The 18739-nt window shown below is 49.9% G+C and overlaps 1 protein-coding gene across 1 annotated transcript in view; it reads left to right on the top strand.

Moving 5' to 3' along the window:
- The first annotated feature begins 2526 nt into the window (after positions 1-2526).
- Positions 2527-18739, top strand: part of TRAF3 (TNF receptor associated factor 3) — a 722485-nt gene continuing 706272 nt past the window's right edge. Inside the window, exon 1 of the mRNA XM_085626331.1 lies at positions 2527-2854. The gene's annotated coding sequence lies outside the window, so the exon portion shown is untranslated. The remainder of the gene's footprint in view (positions 2855-18739) is intronic.

The following is an 18739-nucleotide window of genomic DNA, read 5'->3' as shown; positions in this document are numbered from 1 at the left end:
TACAACAAAGTGGCAACTTTGCTAAAGCTGCACACTAAAACTTGTTACATTAATTTTGACCTGAGAATCAAGTTGGGCTTAATGTAATGATTTGTTTGATATCATGGATGACCCACTTTGGTTACATCGTTCCAGAATTAGCACAGTTGAAGAGCCAGCGTGCAACTCTGCACTTGCAAAATTGGTGACCGGGCTTTTCCACAGTAAAAATGACAGTTCCACGTTTTCACTGTCAAAACATGTAAAGTTACATGTTCTGCCCGGGGAATATGTTGCACCCTGCCTTAGGACTCAATAGGCTTGCCATAGGGGTGACTTACACATATACCCAGGGAAATCTAACTCTGCCATTGCTTTAAATAGCAAAGTCGGGACAGCAGTTAAACTCTGCCTCCATCCTGCATATGGCGGGCTGGGAGACTTGTTTTGCTCATGTCTCACTCAGGGTGGCACAACCACTGCTGTAATCCGTGGGAGGGACCCTCTAAGTTAAGTGCCCTGGGTGCCATTTACTAGTGACTTACAGGTAAACTAGCTCAACCAACTGGTAAAAGCTAATTCGACTTATCAGTTTAACGGTAAGGACCAGGGGAGGCTGGTAGGGAACGGAGTAGGGGTACCAGGTTGGGGGGGGTTGAAAAAAATAAAATCCCACTCACCTTTTCCACCGCCTCTCCTCCATCTCCTCTTCGCCTCTCTTCCTGACTCCAGTCAGGAAAGAAGCTGCAGGAAGCACCTGGGCACACAGGCTTCCCTGAGCCAATCACAACGCTGCAATGCAGTGTTGTGATTGGTCTGAGCGCCGTGGATCGGTGCTCAGATGGGGATAGGGAACCTGTGCATATTCCCCACTAGGCTGTGCATTACAGCCTTGTGGGGAAAATGCAAAGTGTGCATGACTGTTTGGCCGGGACAAGCCGGCCAGCCAAGCAGTCATGCGTACTTAAGTGTGTACAAACCACTCCTCCTCCATGAGCCACCAGCCCCGCCCCAATCCAGCCCGCAGTAGCGAAAAATAAAATGGTAATAACGTTATTACCATTTAACTTTTTCCCTTTTTCACTGCTCTAAGAGCAGTGAGGCGACGGTCCTCCACCATAGCGGAGGAGCAGCCACTGGTAAGGGCCAGGCACTGGGGTCTGGTTAGCAGGCGTCAGTGCACTTTCAGAGTGCTCAGAGCAGCATCCGTCCAAAACCTTGAGGGTGACCATACAAAGAGGGGCATTTCTTTACACACACACATATATTTCATAGTTTTTAATTCTGTTAATTTGTAGTATGTACTAATGATAAAATGTGTTTTATTGGAGTTGTATATTGTTATGGCAAATGCTGAGAACAATAAAGTTTGTAACATTGCATGTGGTACGATTCAGACTGTTGTCCAAGGATTTCATCAGCAAGTTACAGAAATGTAAACACTTCTGCCCATAAACTCCAAACATTTTGCCAAGAAGCTGTGAGCCAGGCTTTCCCCTATGGCAGTCATCCAAGTGATGGTGAATGTAAACGAATTCCCTCATGTTTTGCAGAGAAATGATAGCATGCAGGCAGTATATTCGAATCAATACCCTCAATAATCTGTAGTTATCTGCATACATTGTAGCCTTCTTGCTTTAAGAGTCAAGGAAAGAAAACAAAGGCACATTAAGCCATCTCTTAGACTCTGTGCCAACAAGTAAGCCTGGGTTCTAAGCTCACCATGTGTGGGTGAATCAAATGCGATGAAAGGTTCTTATTTGATTTCAGATCCCAGTCAAGTTTAAATCCCTAGGACTTCTCTTTGATTGCTTGCTTCAAGAGGACGCATGAAATATCCCAAATCGACAATATATTTAGCTCAATTACCAAGAGCTTTTGCATCCAGAACAGAGGGCAATAATGACTTTGCTGGTTAATAGAGGGGTGAATTGGTGAATCTCAGCCCAAATCAATTATAGATAACTCGCTTTTATCTTTTTCCTTCAGTTCCCATAATTGCTCAAATATGAGGGAGGGGGGCTGAGAAAGAACCCACAAAAACTGTGAATACAGAACAAAATGTCATGTGCCGGAAAACTATTATTTTTCCACTGGAAACACGTCCTCGCCATCCCCACCCCGCGCAATAGTGCTAGCAAGGAAATATGCCCAGTCTGCTGCATGGGTAGTAAAATTCAACAATAATCAATCAGTGTTCATTCGGCCCCTCACGCCGCTGAACCACCGTAGTGCCACTGCACCAATGATAGCGAAACACGTGGCCCTGCCCTTTCCACCAGTGTGACGTGAATAAGAACGCCTGACAGAACTTTTCATTCGTCACTCCGTTGCATGATGTCTTACGTCATACTCTAGAAGTATGACGGCATGCATTCTCGTTGCCGGTATTCACTTCACGCGCCCCTGCCTTGGTTGGAGCGCGCGGGCACTCTGGAACCAAAGAGAGAAATAAACTGAGGAGCCAGGTTGGCGCCAGAGCCAGGGATCCCTCTCTGGGCGGCTTTTCTCCAGTGTCCCCAAGCCCTGTGCTGGGGCTGAGCTGGAGCCCTACTGCTGCTGTGCCGTTGCCTCTGACCTCATCACTGCGGACGGCTCGTTCTTCCACGCTGCTGCTGGAGCTACTGCCTGCAGACGAACTGGATTTTTCTCTCCCTTTCGCTCCCCCCTCCTCCCCTCAGCAAACGGTGGCTTTTCCTGCAAGCCCCTGTCAGGCACCGACGCCTTCGGTAGGGCCAGTCGTCTTGAGTGTTGCAGCCAGGAGTCATTCCAGGACAAGAGCTGTAACCTCAGCGCCTCTCTCCCTCGTCCGATTTACAATGGAGCCGGAACGACATGGGCTAATGAGCGGGGAATTCTGCAAAGTCCGAAAAAGGTATGTGGTGAGAGGGACTGCATGCTTATGCACCGTGAAATGCACCGCGCTGCAGGCGCGTTATTTTTGTGTATTTTGGCATACTGCAGTGCTTGGTGCGTGCCACCTGCGTGCGTTCGTGCTGTTCCATGCTTCAGTGCCGGCTACAAATTGTGCATGTGTGTGCTGCTCGCTGGAGGCGGGGAGCAGCGCTCATTTGCATGTCACCGTGCACCCCCGCCAACCGCCTTCATGCCATGTCTGCCTCCGATTTCATAGTACAGGCACCACCGGTTGGGGGCGTCACCTGTTCCTGTGCACAGCAGCAACATGTCCTGGGCGTACGTAGCATGACCACCTGCCAAGGACCGCCCAACCCCTCAGAAAAAGCATTAATTTCGTGACTTTCTGCGGACAAGGTTACACGGCAGCCTATATTCACAGGTGCAATTCCCAGAAACAGGGTGCACGTTTACCAAATATCACACACACCCTCTTGCACCAGACTAGACCGGCTTAGAATACCAATTAGGTTGGTAAAAATACAATCACTGATACTCCCCTTGGAATACTAATTAAGGCGCCAATTTCGACAGGCAGATACATATTTACCACATACATGGCAAGCACATTGGATAAGAGCTCTGTGCGATCGGTGGGAGATTGATTGTTGGATGATTTTTGGCGGGTGACTACCGCTCCGATCTTCAGATAGGAGCCGTTACTAGGTCTGCCCCGTGCCCACAAGGGCCATGCGAGCCCCCGTGCACAACATAGGCACACACTCACCTACACGAAGGAACACAGCCACTTGGCAATGACTGAAGACCGCATAGAGGGAAATAGCTTACAGTTGTTTATTTAACCATTTAAGTGTGTACGTTGTGCCCTACCCTTTGGTCTTCCTGGCGGCACAAATCCCATTGTCAAAAGACTGCAGTCCTGTGTAAGAGTGGGGGGGGGGGGGGGGGCAGTTTGAGGTCCTTCAGCTGTAAAAACTCTGGCCCATGAAAAAGTCTCAAGGCGCTGAAGCCAAGCTAAGCAGCACTCTAGATATCAAACAGCACAGTATTCCTGCTGGCCATTCTGGCATGGAGGGGACTGTAAATATATCACACAATACATTTATAACGTCTGCGATTTTCCCCCCTACAATATTGTGACACAGACACCCCTCTCGGGCATGAATTTCGTGCTTGGACATTTCAGCATTTTGGTTTAATTCGGGTAAAACGACTTGACGTGTCGTAATCAAATTCGCCTTATGACTTTCTTCACCTTATCACAGGAAACAACAGAATAAACATTACAGAAACCACCAAACGGAATGTATTTCCTAGGAAAATAAAGACCTGCATGGGCGACCTCTGTAAAGCGGAGCAGCCTTTACCATTTTAGTACATTGCCAAAGTCTATCCCATGTATAAAAAAAAAATGCTCGTTTTTCGCGCATGGCAGTGAAACACGCAAGTACGTCTTCACGGTGCTATTTTTTTTATTGTATCCTCTTACATAACACACAAGGCAACGTTTTATATCCAAAATATCGGCTGGCAACGTTTACTTCCAAATTGGCCAACAGAGTACATCTTAAATAGCATCTCTCTCTGCACTATCATGTGAGACCCAACATGAATCGTGTTGTACATGTATCCATTTGTCTCTTCCAACTGTGCAACGCTGGGCACGGATGGTCTTAAGTGACCTTTGCAGATACGATTCACCTCTGATTGCTCATCTTTATGGATTCCGTTTTCGCCTAAAGAGGATGTATTTCAGTTTTTTATTTTTATTTTAAGAGTGCATAACTGCAAAGCGCCCCCATGGCATGTGGCTTTGCAGTGCTTTAGCATCGTATATTTCCATTATAAATGCAGGCCTCCAAATGCCTGCATGTAAAGTGATGGCTAAAAAGCCATCATTGTAAGGCGGCGTCACGCATGACCCGGGGCCACTTCCCAACTGTGCCTTAAAGTGAAAGTAAGCAGTTTTAATAATAATTAACTGGGCTGCATTTTTCCTGAAATGCGAATTATAGCATCAAAAATATGTACTTTTATCTCAATTGAGAAAATGTTAAATAGCTATCTGATGTCAATGTAAGGCTGTATTCAGTCCGGCTGCTCGGCATGTTGGGCCCAGTGGAAGAGACCGCATGCATCAGCACATTTGCTTCGGAACGTCTCCCGTGGTACATTCTGAAGCTTATCCAGTCGAGTTTTGTTCTGTGCAGCCTGGTACATGCAGTCCCGAATTAATTACCTAAGCAGTGACTACAACCAGGAGGCAGAGAAAAAACCTGGACAGGATAAGCGACTTACGATTGCAACCGACCCCGTGAAACCTTACAAATGTTGGTCCTAACTGTAGAGATCAATGAAAATAAGAAACTGAAATCTGCACGCCAAGAAAAATCACCTGGTTCCTGCTATGTCCCTACAAATCACTATGCAGCACGGACCGACGGTGGACATTTAAAAAAACATCTGGCGCCCCAAGCCGCGCTATGCTCTGATACGGAGCGGAGACCAGGCAGGGAGAAAGGCGCGTTCCTTAAATTCTGCCTGTCGGCTTCCAACTAAACCCACCCCCAGCAACGGAAACAGCTGAGAGGCAGCGCTTCACTCCCTCCGTGTGTGAACGCCGCTCCTCCTGTCCATTTCTGACAGACGCCTCGGTCGTAACCAGGGGCAGGGCCGCGGCGGCGCCAGTGACAAAGCCGGCAGCGTCCTCCCGCCGGCGGGCGCTCCTGGGCCACGGCTCTCCAGGGAAGCAAGAACACACTGCCATGGCGTCCCTGGCAGGGGCACGACGGCTCAGCTGCCAGCTGTCCAACACAGGGAGGCAAAGGCTTCATTCAGCTTTTTTTCCTCAAATAAAGCAACCAAACCCAGTGTGCCTGAGCTTCATTCTTTTTGCATAAACTGTAGTATGCGTAAACCATTGATGCCTTGATCTAAAATGCAGAGCCCTCGAGTTACGCAGGTCCCTTATGAGTAAAGACCTGTCAGTCCAGATTTTGAGGCTCTGCATTGTGGGAGTTGTAATCCAGATTTAGTAAGGCGATAAGCAGAAATACAAGTCCCAGAAAACAAATCAAACACCTAGACGGTATGCGCCATTCACGAGTTTTCCTGGAAATTTGAGTGCTCTAAAAATACTGTAAACAATCAGTCTTGTCAAGTTTACCAGTTCCTTGGGGGACAGTGGCTCATCACGTCCAGATGAGGGAGGCCACCCCGGTAACACCATCCCCGAGGCCGTTTCTTATTTTAATTGAGAGAGGGGGCCCAAGGACATCCAGCCCATTATGAACCCCATGACCCTATCACCCAAAGCCTGGCTTCAATATAGGTGAGTGCCCCGGTGCCCACCCCGGTCACTCGCAAACATGTTGGGGGGCTGCGGAGGGAGCCCCACTGCCTCAGCCGGTTCTCTACATGGGGTGGCAGCCGGCATTGCTCCTGCCCGGAGGGAGCAGGTAATTATGTTGCTCCCTCCAGGCAACACAACATGGGTTTTGTTTTGATGCAGGCAGGGAAACAAAACACAAATCTGCCCCCAGCAATCGGGGGCATTTTAAAATCTCAGACTTACTGCTTTCTTCCATTTGGCAGGAGATTGAAAAATGTCCCGTCAGATGGAAGCAAACATATGTTTTGGAAACTACTGTGTCCCTGGGATGGCTGCCCAGGACAAGGTAAGAGAGCCAGCCCCGAGGGATGGGGTCCCTGGGGTCTTTTTAGGTTTGGGGAGGGGGCAGCGCGTCCAACTCCCTATTTTAATCTATGTCGCCCGAGAGACGGGGCACCTCTGGGCCTTAGCTGCGCACCCCTCCTCTTTATTAAAATGGAAGTCCTGATGGATGGGGTCCTCATGGCCTTATTAGGCTCGGGGAGGGGAACCACGTGGCCCCGCCCCTTTTATGCACATTTTAGCACTGCGGGATGAGGTCCCCACGGCCTAATGAGGCTCAGAGAATTAATTAATTACGTAGGCATGGGGTTCCTGAGGACCTTTTAGCCTCGAGAGGGGGTTGTGTCCCCCTTCCCTTTTAAAACCACCTCGGTCCCGGGGGATGGGGTCCCCAAGAGCTTATTAAGCTCCGGGAGGGAGGCCACGCCCTGTCTCCCCTTCAGTAATATCTTCGCCAACCCCGGATCCTGCCCCACTCTGCAAGGTTAGTTTTAGAAATGCATGGGAGTCTACTTTTTAAAAACATTTTTGGTGTGGTTCCTCTGCAAATTCTCAGCAAAATAAAATAAAAAACATATCTGATAGAAACATCTAGCTGCAGATTCCTTACCTTTGAACTTCCAGCCGTCAGGCTGGATCAGAAGGATTTTTTGTAGCAGTACTCCTGCACGCCGGTAGGTGGCATCGTTCTACTCCACGGTGTCAATATAACTGCCACTCCAGCGCACTGACGTCAGTTTGTTTCTTTCCGCGCAAGCGAGCGCCGATTCGTTGAAGAGAGTTACCCCCTGTCATTTTTGGTCAGACTTTTTTTGACTTTTTGTCGACTCCGTTGGTGTGTTTAGGAATGTTGAGTAAGAGGACTTCAGGGTTCAAGCCGTGCGGTGCCTGGCACCGTGGCATGTCGGTTACGGACCCCTATTTGGTTTGTCTTTGGTGCCTGGAACGCAACCACAACTCCAAGTCGTGTTCTGAATCTCGGGACATGGCGCCAAAGGCTTTGAGGGAGCAGTCTCTAAAGCTTCTCGCGGCCCGGCGTCTGGCACCGCAGAGGTCGCCTCGCCGGTCTCGGTCCAGGTCTCAGTCGAGAGGAAGGTCCGGACACCACTCCGGCGATTCGAAGTCCTCTTCGTCAAACTCGAAGTCAGGTAAGAGGCATCACAAAAAGCACAAGAAGTCCAAACATGCTTCGACTTCGCCTCACCTGTCTCTGTGCTTGAGGCCCTGCTCCGTGGAGCGAATGCCTGGGTTGGCTCTGGGTTTCCCTTCCTTATCAGGGCCGGGAGCGACCCCCATCCAACTCAAAGAATTTTATGATGCCATTTGCGTCATATTTGGGCGGCCTGAACCTGCCAGTGCGACTTTGGGCCCGCAGCCTTAGAGGACAGAGGGGCCCCTATGATTCCCCTGCCGGCAGCTCTGGCCCTGGTTCCACAGTGTAGGAGAGTAGGATCTGCACTTATGTTGCCCCCACTTTTTTTTCTGATGTATACACTGGTTTCTGGCTATAGTCAGGCTGGGTCCCTGCTAATCAGGGCCCCAGTCTCTCTGTTCTCTCTAAACAACTTTGAGTGCATACTAGATGCACTAGTGATTGGATACTGTGGTACCTTACGAGCCCCTAGTATATGGTACCCTAGGTAGCAAGGGCATAGGCACTTCACAGGCCTACCAGGGGCTGAAGCATGTATTATGCCACCCCTGGGAAGCAGACTACATCTGACACCACAGGCCTGCTACTGCAGCCTGGGTGAGGTAGTGTTAGCACTCCTCACAGAGGTATAGGTTCCTATATCTCACCATACACACACATATAAACCTATCAGTCACCCCTAAGGCAGGCCCTATCAATCCTGAGGGCAGGGTGCTTGGTTTACAATGTGAGGGGGCGCCTCTGCATAAGCAGGACCGCTCTGCAGCTGGCAGGGTCTATTCCTTGTGGCTGTTTGTGGATGCGGTTAAACCATATACTCTTAAGTGCATTATAACCTCCCGGTAATGCTAACTTTGGAATGACTGCATCAAAACATGTTGTGTTTGGTGTCAAACATCTTGGAATCATACCCCCACACCAGTAACTGGTGTGGGAGTATGATCCCACCCTTCTAGAGGGGATGACATGTACCTACTGTTGTAACACGGTAGAAATCTGAAAGAGCCCTGGCATCACAAAATGGGATGCCACCAGCACAGACACTCGGCTGCCCTCCTGCTGCTGACTAAAACTCGCAGTGGAGGAGGCCCAACAATAGGCATCCTGTCACAGGGAGGTGTCACTACCTTCCAGACATGATTTAGTGTATTGGGGCTGGGTGGGTGCACTTCTAGATTGCTTTGAAGTCCTGCACTGGGGGAGCAGTAGGCTCCTCTGTGCATATGCCAGCTCAAACCGGTTCAGGGGCTACCTGTCCCTGCTCTGGCGCGAAACTGGACAAAGGGAAGTGGGTGTAACCACCTCCTACCCTGACCCTCCCAGAGGAGTGGTCATAGAGCTAGTCCCTCCCCTATCTTCAGTATAAGATAGCCAACCTTGCCATTGCAAAGTAGATAACCCTGGACGACTCTCTACAAAGAAGAATCCTGGCCCTTCGACGTTCCACTACCTTTGGAAGACAGAAGAATCTCCCTTGGAGTCAAGAAGTGACTCCCCTGCTTGGCAGGCACCAAAAAGTTGAATCAACGGTCGCAAACTTTCCTGCTCCTGCCGGAGTCTGAAGTCCCTGGAGCCCCGGAAGTGGATTTCCTGACTTCTCGACGGCCATTGTGAGTCCCCAGCAGAGCTGAGGCGAGTGGACCCCACGAGTGACAAGGAACAGCAATACCCGGGTACCGTGCACTATTGTCGAGTGCAACCCCTTCACGACGTTCTACGAACTTGTGCATTGGACCATTTGTGGCCCAAGCCTCCAGCAGGTTTTGCAGCAAAATTCAGAGGCCTACCCCATCCCGAGTGCAGGGCCGGACTGGGAACTGAAACCAGGCCTGGCAAATTTTCCCAGACCAGCCCCCATCCGGCGCGTAGGGAACGAGTGCAACGTGCGGGGCGGGGGGGGGGGTGTTATTGTCGTGTGTTATTTGAGATTTCAGTGAGGAGGCCAGGTGTTTCTGAATTCCTTTTTGTGAGGGTGCTTTCGCAAGATTTCCCTCCCCCCGATCCCCTCCCCTCCCCCCCCCCCCACCACAACTACCTGATAAATACAACAGTGAGCTCCTGCGATCATATTTCCTTATCTTGGAGCTAGTGAGCCCATAGCAGAAGCTGCTGCACCAAAAAACCCATCGTCCTCACAACACTTGACTGCAGTACTTCCGAAGTGGCTGCCGGCTGCAGGCCGCCTCTATATCTTTTGTTTTAATCCCGGCCCGGCCGCGGCCCGGCCCGCAGACTAGTGCCAATGCCATGATGAAAATTAAATTTGCAAAAATGCACTCACCTGCGGGCGGCGGGCCGGCGGCAGTCTGCAGACAGTTGGCAGCAGCAGCAAGGAGCAGAGAGGGACAGTGGGAAACGCAGGCAGGGGCAGGGGCTACTACAAATAAATTAAATTATGGGGTGCGTGCAGCGTGCCTCTCAGTCTCTGGCTGGCTTAGTTGTTCTGGAATGCTCTGGCCTCACGGGTCACGCGCACTTTTTATTGCGCGAACACCAATACGCATGTCATGTCACCACCAATGCCGCGCGCCCCTCCCACACCCTACGGTGGGCGAACTGAGACAGCGTAGACGCGGCGGCGGAGACATCTGCGCCGCACGCGACCCACCCCCTATTTTAAATAATGATCTCGATTGCATTTGCACAGCACTAGTACAGAAAAAGAAATCAGGAGATTTATTGATGGTGTGATTTTTTTTTGCCCCCGCACGGATCAGCGAGGAGAGACGTAGACTACTACTAGCAGGTCGGACAAAAAACCGGCCCAACAACAAAACCGGCTCCCTGCTAAAAAACCGGCCCCCACCCCTGGCAGCCTACCGGGGGATTGCCCGGTGCCCGGCATTGCCAGTCCGGGCCTGCCCGAGTGACCGTGGGCTCCTGTGAAGCATTTCCTCAAGAGGCGTCTTCGCGATCCCTTGCCCGTTGGCTTGTGGGTCCCCCGAAGACTTTCTTATCGACTCAAAAGGCTCCCTTGGATGCTCCAGGCCTGCCCTCACTTACCCTCACTGGGTGAGTGCCTCAGACCTTGCTGGTCTGCACCATCGACTTTCTTCACTCTACACAAGACTTGCTGTTGCCAAGGCTTGTTGGCCCCAATCCGGTTGCCGACACCGCCATCAGCTGCAGACGTCGTGGGACACTCGGAATCCAGCTGCTGGTCATCGTCGATCTCTCCTGGACCTCGTGAGCGAAGAGTCAAAACACCCTTGATCACCTGAAATCACCCGACATCCGTGAGCATCAATCTTCCTGGCCCCGGGTCACTGGCAAGTGACTGTGAACACCGTCCCTTCAATTTTCAGGTCTTCAGCATCTCGAATCCACCCTTGGATTCCACCGGACACTTCTCCAGTCGCCGCAAGCAGCAAGTCTTCTTTGGTCTCCATAGAAAACAGCGACGCGACCCAACACCAAAAGACACCTATGCACCCGGCTTCCCTGGGTGAGGTAACTCGTGCTCTCCGGTGCCCTAGTGTGTGTTGGCCCTCAAATTACTTACCTTGTAAGTGGCTTGCTTGTAGACTTCCTCGAAGTACCCCAAAACTTTAAAAATCAAACCGCGACTTGCTCAATTGTAATCAATAGGGAACCCGTGGCTGTGTTCACACACTGCATGCGTCTCCCGTGGGTCTGTTACTTGCCTGCTTTCACTGCAGTAGTGAAGCCCCAGTGATTCTACAGGCCCTAGGCCTTGTCATTCTGCAAGTTGACTTTCCTAAACCTCTTTTATAGTATATGGTCTGGTATGCCCCTAGGGCCACAGCCATATTTGTGCTTAGCTTATTGTGAAACGTTGATATTTGAATGTGTTCCTGGCTTCTAATCTCATAAAGAGATTAGTAGAGTGTGTCTAGAAATAAATATATATATATATTTGATATATATACCTGTGTGGTGTCCTTTCATTTGGTAATTCAAGAGATTATAAGGTAAAACAAGCTGCTTTACATTCCTCTGAGACTTAGCCTGAAGGCTGCTCTCCACAGCTACCACTAGGATAGCTTTCTTTAAAAGGTTGTCTTAAACCTATCTACCATAAGAGTCGAATTGGACTGGTGCAAGGTGGCCACTATAACTAGTGACCAGCATATGCCAGGCCAACTTCTCACATTGGTGGGCAGCGTGTGGGATTCTAGCTTGCCATTGTTTTACCAGAAAATCTCTATTTGAATTACTAACTGAAAACCACTTAAGGTACTCAAGGTACATATAAAGTCAAGCTTAGTATCGATACGTTCTACTGAACTTAGAGTTGTTTGTGAAGGGATAGCACACCCTTGCTACAGCTCAAGCTAGGATCAGTAGGCCACAAACTAGTGTAGGTAGTGCAACACTGCATAACACTAGAATGTCCTCAAGGGATGGAGCCAGTGGGTCCACCCAACCCCAGTATAAGGACATGGCCTTCTTTGACTTGAAGGCCATGTGTGTTGCAAGACACCTGGGATTAGGACAGAGTCCCTCCACACAACACCTGATAAATCTACTAGAAGCAGATGATCTTAGACTGGCTCTAGAAGCTGGTGGATCTGGATCAGGGTGTGGGTCAGCCATAGTCTCGGTCTGATGATGAAAATCAAGATGACCTGGAGTCTGTGATTGAAGGGCCAGGCCCAGAAAAATCTGAACAGGACAGATGAATTCTCCCTAAGAGAGTTGACAGAGTGGGAGAGAGGCCTAGGTCCCTTTCAAGGGAATCTAACCACTCATATCAATCTGACAAGGATTCTGTCCATCAGAGGAACTCCTACTTCCATAGAGAGACCTCCTCTGAAAGAAGGTACAAGATGCTCCAGTATGAGGAAGCTAGGCTTGCCCTCAGAACCAAGCAATTGGCCTTAGATAGAGAAGCCTTTGAGCTACAGAGAGCTTCTAGAAAAGAGGGGTTAGATACCCCTGGTGGCAGCAGCAGTGTCCCTAGAGGCAGAGATTACATTCCAGACTATAGGAACCTGTCCAAGGTTGTTTCTCCCTACCAGAGTGGGGATGATATCCACAAATGGATAACTGCTATGGAGAGGGCCTGTAAAGTTCAACAGGTTCCCCAGAAACAATGGACAGCAATCTTGTGGCTCTCCTTTTCTGATAAAGGAAGAGACAAGCTCCTCACTGTTAGAGAAGAGGATGCTAATGATTATGAAGCCCTGAAGAGTGCATTAATAGATGGGTTTGGCTTAACCACTGGACAGTACAGGTTGAAGTTCAGAGATACCCAGAACGTACAGACTCAGGATTGGACTGACTTTGTTGATTGTGCAACCAAGGCTCTAGAAGGTTGGCTGGTTGGTAGTAGAGTTACTGATTTTAAGGGATTGTATAATCTTATAATGAGAGAACAGATCCTTAATAATTGCCAAAACCAGTTGTTGCATCAGTACCTGGTGGACTCTGATCTGACCTCTCCCCAAGAATTGGGAAAGAAGGCAGACAAATGGGTCAGAACCAGGGTGAGGCAGAAAACCCAGAACCAAGGGGGTGACACCAAGAAGCAAGATCCTAAAGGCTCAGATAAAGGTGGGGATAAGGCAAAAGACCAGAAGTCTTCACAAGGGCCCCAAACATTTGCATCTGGTGGGGATTCACAGTCTACAAAGGGAAAAGGCCAAAAGAAGCCCTGGTGCAAATTCTGTAAACAGAAAGGGCACTGGACTTCTGATTGTACCAAGTCCAAAGACCAAGCCACCACCACTCCAGCCCCTAAGGCTCCTGTTCCCCCTAGTACAGTTATTAGTGGAGGTGGTAACCAGAATAAGGGTGCAGTAGGGTTGACCGTGGGTTCTGATGTGGACTCTGGCCTAGTCAGAGTACCAACACATGCATTGCTAATTTGTGAGGGAGACCTTGATATGTCCTTCCTAGTGAGCCCCAGTAATCTGGGCAAGTACAAACAGCAGCCTATAATAAATGGCAAACAGGCTTTGGCATTCAGGGACACAGGTGCTAGTGTCACCATGGTGGCAGAGGATCTAGTGGACCCTGCACAGATCATCCTGGGTGAAATGTACCAGGTTACAAATGCAAGCAATGTCAGGACCAACCATAGTCTGGCAGTTGTGAATTTCTCCTGGGGAGGGGTAACTAGCCTCAAAAAGGTAGTAGTCAGTGCAGACCTCCCTGTCAAATGTTTGTTGGGCAATGATCTGGAGACTTCAGCCTGGACTGAAGTGGAATTATGGACTCATTCTGAGATGTAGGGCATACCTGCAGAGGTCTTTGCTGTGCCCAGGTCACAGGCCAAGATGCATAAAGCTGAACCAGCTCTGGATCCTGAAACTATGGACCAGATGGTAACCAAGAGGAGGAGCAGTAGGGTTAAGGCAGTGCCTTCCCCTCTGTCTCAGATCTCAGATTCCCCTCCTGAGGGAGGAGAAGCAGAGCCTGAAGAAGGAACTGCCCCAGAGGAACTTGAGCCTGGTCAGGTTGAGTTATTGGGGGCAGGGGGACCTTCCAGGGAAGATCTGAGTAAGGAGCAACAGTGCTGCCCCTCTCTTGAACCCCTCAGACAGCAAGCTGCTGCTGAGGGTGCTGGGAGTACTAGTGGGTCCCATAAAGTTTATTGGGATGAGGGGCTCCTATATTCTGAGGCTAGAGATCCCAGGAGGATGGTAATACCTTAGAGGTTTAGGGGGTTCCTCTTGACCCTAGCACATGACATCCCATTAGCAGGACACTTGGGCCAAAACAAAACCTGGGACAGGCTTGTCCCTCATTTTCATTGGCCACACATGTCAGAGGACACCAAGGAGTTTTGTCGCTCCTGTGTCACTTGCCAAGCCAGTGGCAAGTCAGGTGGCACAACAAAGGCCCCCCTGATACCACTACCTGTGGTGGGGGTTCCCTTTGAAAGGGTAGGGATTGACATTGTTGGTCCCCTTGACCCCCCAACAGCATCTGGGCACAGGTTTATCCTGGTGGTAGTGGATCATGTCACCAGGTACCCAGAAGCAATTCCCCTCAGGACCACCACAGCCCCTGTGGTGACAAGAGCCCTCATTGGAGTCTTCTCCAAAGTGGGTTTCCCTAAGGAGGTTATATCTGACAGAGGTACAAACTTCATGTCAGGGTATCTAAAAGCAATGTGGAAGGAGTGTGGTGTCAACTACAAGTTCACTACTCCCTATCACCCACAATGCAATGGGTTAGTTGAAAGGTTCAACAAAACCCTAAAGGGAATGATTAAAGGCCTCCCAGAAAAGCTTAGGTGAAAATGGGACCTTTTACTCCCCTGCCTTCTTTTTGGATACAGGGAGGTCCCACAGAAGGGGGTTGACTCCAGGCCTTTTGAACTTCTGTTTGGGCACCCTGTCAGAGGCCCATTATGTTTGGTGAAGGAGGGCTGGGAGTTACCTCTCTAACCTCCCAAACAGGATGTGATGGACTATGTACTTGATCTCCGCTCCCGGTTGGCAGAGTACATGAAGAAGGCAACCAAACACCTTAAGGCTAGCCAAGAATTACAAAAAGCTTGGCATGACCAAAAGGCTGTCCTGACTGTTTATCAGCCCAGCCAGAAAGTGTGGGTGTTGGAGCCTGTGGCCCCAGCAGCTCTCCAGGACAAATGGAGTGGCCCCCATACAATTGTTGAGAAAAAGGGAGAAGTCACCTATTTGGTGGATCTTGGAAATCCCAGGAGTCCCCTTAGGGTGCTCCATGTCAACAGATTAAAGCCATATGTGGACAGGGCTGACATGGGCTTGCTCATGGCAACTGATGAGGACCAGTAGGAGGAGAGTGACCCTCTCCCTGACCTGCTCTCACAGAACCCTGATGATGGGTCAGTTGATGGTGTTGCTTTGGCAAGCAGCCTCACTGAACATCAGCAAACTGAATGCAGACAAGTTCTTCAACAGTTCAGACATATGTTTAGCCTGACCCCAAATCAGACTTCCTGGTGCACCCATGAGGTGGACACTGGAGACAGTCTGCCTGTCAAGAATAAAATCTACAGGCAATCTGACCATGTCAGGGACTTTATCAGGACTGAAGTCCAGAAAATGTTGGAACTAGGTGTTCTTGAGCCTTCAGATAGCCCTTGGGCTAGCCCAGTAGTCCTTGTGCTTAAACCTCATACCCAGGGTGGAAGAAAGAAATGAGGGTTTGTGTTGACTACAGAGACCTCAATGCAGTCACCAGGACTGATGCCTATCCAATACCAAGGGCAGATTAACTAATAGATACTTTGGCCTCAGCCAAGTACCTCAGTACATTTGACCTAACAGCTGGCTACTGGCAAATCAAGTTAGCTGATGATGCCAAGGCCAAAACAGCATTTTCAACCCCTGGTGGGCACTATCACTTTGTGGTAATGCCCTTTGGTTTGAAAAATGCACCTGCAACTTTTCAGAGGTTGGTGAATAAAGTTCTGACTGGTATGGAAACCTGTTGCTCAGCTTATCTTGATGATATTACTGTCTTTAGTTCCACCTGGCAGGATCACCTGGTCCACCTCAGAAATGTTTTGGAGGCCCTGCAAAAAGCAGGCCTCACTATCAAGGCCACTAAGTGCCAGATAGGGCAGAGTCAGGTTGTGTACCTGGGCCACCTTGTAGGTGGAGGCCAGTTTCAACCATTGCAGAGCAAAATCCAGACGATAATGGAATGGGTAGCTCCAACAACCCAGACACAGGTTAGAGCCTTTTTAGGCCTGACTGGGTACTATAGGAGGTTTGTTAAGAGATATGGATTTATAGTGACCCCCTTAAATTATCTTACCTCTAAGAAAATGCCAAAAAAGGTTCAGTGGACAGCTAGCCGTCAAAAGGCATTTGATGACCTCAAGCAGGCAATGTGCACTGCCCCCATCTTGCAGAGCCCGGACTACAAAAATAAATTCATTGTTCAAACAGATGCTTCAGAGCTGGGTGTGGGAGCTGTACTGTCTCAACTTAATGATGAAGGTCAAGACCAGCCAGTAGCTTTCATAAGCAGAAGGCTGACTCCTAGAGAGAAACGTTGGTCAGCTATAGAGAGGGAGGCCTTTGCTGTGGTGTGGGCCCTGAAGAAGCTGAGGCCATACTTGTTTGGCACTCACTTCATAGTTCAGACTGACCACAAGCCCCTCCTATGGCTCAAACCGATGAAAGGTGAAAATCCTAAACTGCTCAGGTGGTCCATTTCCCTACAGGGGATGGACTATACAGTGGAACATAGACCTGGGACCCAACATGCCAATGGAGATGGACTGTCAAGGTATTTCCACTTAGAACATGAAGACTCAACTGGTCATGGTTAGTTTAGTGTCCCTGCGTTTGGGGTGTGTGTGTAGGAGAGTAGGATCTGCACTTATGTTGCCCCCACTTTTTTTCTGATGTATACACTGGTTTCTGGCTATAGTCAGGCTGGGTCCCTGCTAATCAGGGCCCCAGTCTCTCTGTTCTCTCTAAACAACTTTGAGTGCATACTAGATGCACTAGTGATTGGATACTGTGGTACCTTATGAGCCCCTACTATATGGTACTCTAGGTACCAAGGACATAGGCACTTCACAGGCCTACCAGGGGCTGAAGCATGTATTATGCCACCCCTGGGAAGCAGACTAAATCTGACACCACAGGCCTGCTATTGCAGCCTGGGTGAGGTAGTGTTAGCACTCCTCACAGAGGTATAGGCTCCTATATCTCACCATACACACACATATAAACCTATCAGTCACCCCTAAGGCAGGCCCTATCAATCCTGAGGGCAGGGTGCTTGGTTTACAATGTGAGGGGGTGCCTCTGCATGAGCAGGAACCCTCTGCATCTGGCCGGGTCTATTCCTTGTGGCTGTTTGTGGATGCGGTCAAACTATATACTCTTAAGTGCATTATAACCTACCGGTTAATGCTAACTTTGGAATGACTGCATCAAAACATGTTGTGTTTGGTGTCAAACATCTTGGAATCATACCCCCACACCAGTAACTGGTGTGGGAGTATGATCCCACCCTTCTAGAGGGGATGACATGTACCTACTGTGGTAACACAGTAGAAATCTGAAAGAGCCCTGGCATCACAAAATGGATGCCACCAGCACAGACACTGGGCTGCCCTCCTGCTGCTGACTGAAACTCGCAGTGGAGGAGGCCCAACAATAGGCATCCTGTCACAGGGAGGTGTCACTACCTTCCAGACAGGATTTAGTGTATTGGGGCTGGGTGGGTGCACTTCTAGAGTGCTTTGAAGTCCTGCACTGGGGGAGCAGTAGGCTCCTCTGTGCATATGCCAGCTCAAACCGGTTCAGGGGCTACCTGTCCCTGCTCTGGCGCGAAACTGGACAAAGGGAAGTGGGTGTTACAACCCCCTACCCTGACCCTCCCAGAGGAGTGGTCATAGAGCTAGTCCCTCCCCTATCTTCAGTATCAGATAGCCAACCTTGCCATTGCAAAGTAGATAACCCTGGACGACGCTCTACATAGAAGAATCCTGGCCCTTCGACGTTCCACTACCTTTGGAAGACAGAAGAATCTCCCTTGGAGTCAAGAAGTGACTCCCCTGCTTGGCAGGCACCAAAAACTTGAATCAACGGTCGCAAACTTTCCCGCTCCCGCCGGAGTTCGATGTCCCTGCAGCTCCGGAAGTGGATTCCCTGACTTCTCGACGGCCATTGTGAGTCCCCAGCAGAGCTGATGCGAGTGGACCCCACGAGTGACGAAGAACAGCAATACCCGGGTACCGTGCACTATTGTCGAGTGCAACCCCTTCACGACGTTCTACGAACTTGTGCATTGGACCTTTTGTGGCCCAAGCCTCCAGCAGGTTTTGCAGCGAAAATCAGAGGCCTACCCCGTCCCGAGTGACCGTGGGCTCCTGTGAAGCATTTCCTCAAGAGGCGTCTTTGCGATCCCTGGCCCGTTGGCTTGTGGGTCCCCTGAAGACTTTCTTATCGACTCAAAGGGCTCCCTTGGTTGCTCCAGGCCTGCCCTCATTTAACCTCGCTGGGTGAGTGCCTCAGAACTTGCAGGTCTGCACCATCAACTTTCTTCATTCTACACAAGACTTGCAGTTGCCAAGGCTTGTTGGCCCCAATCCGGTTGCCGACACCGCCATCAGCTGCAGACGTCGTGGGACACTCGGA

The sequence above is a fragment of the Triturus cristatus genome, chromosome 9 (assembly GCF_964204655.1).
Source record: "Triturus cristatus chromosome 9, aTriCri1.1, whole genome shotgun sequence".
Taxonomy (NCBI): Eukaryota; Metazoa; Chordata; class Amphibia; order Caudata; family Salamandridae; genus Triturus; species Triturus cristatus.
Note: the sequence above shows the minus strand (reverse complement) of the source record. Positions and strands in the feature narration are given on the sequence as shown.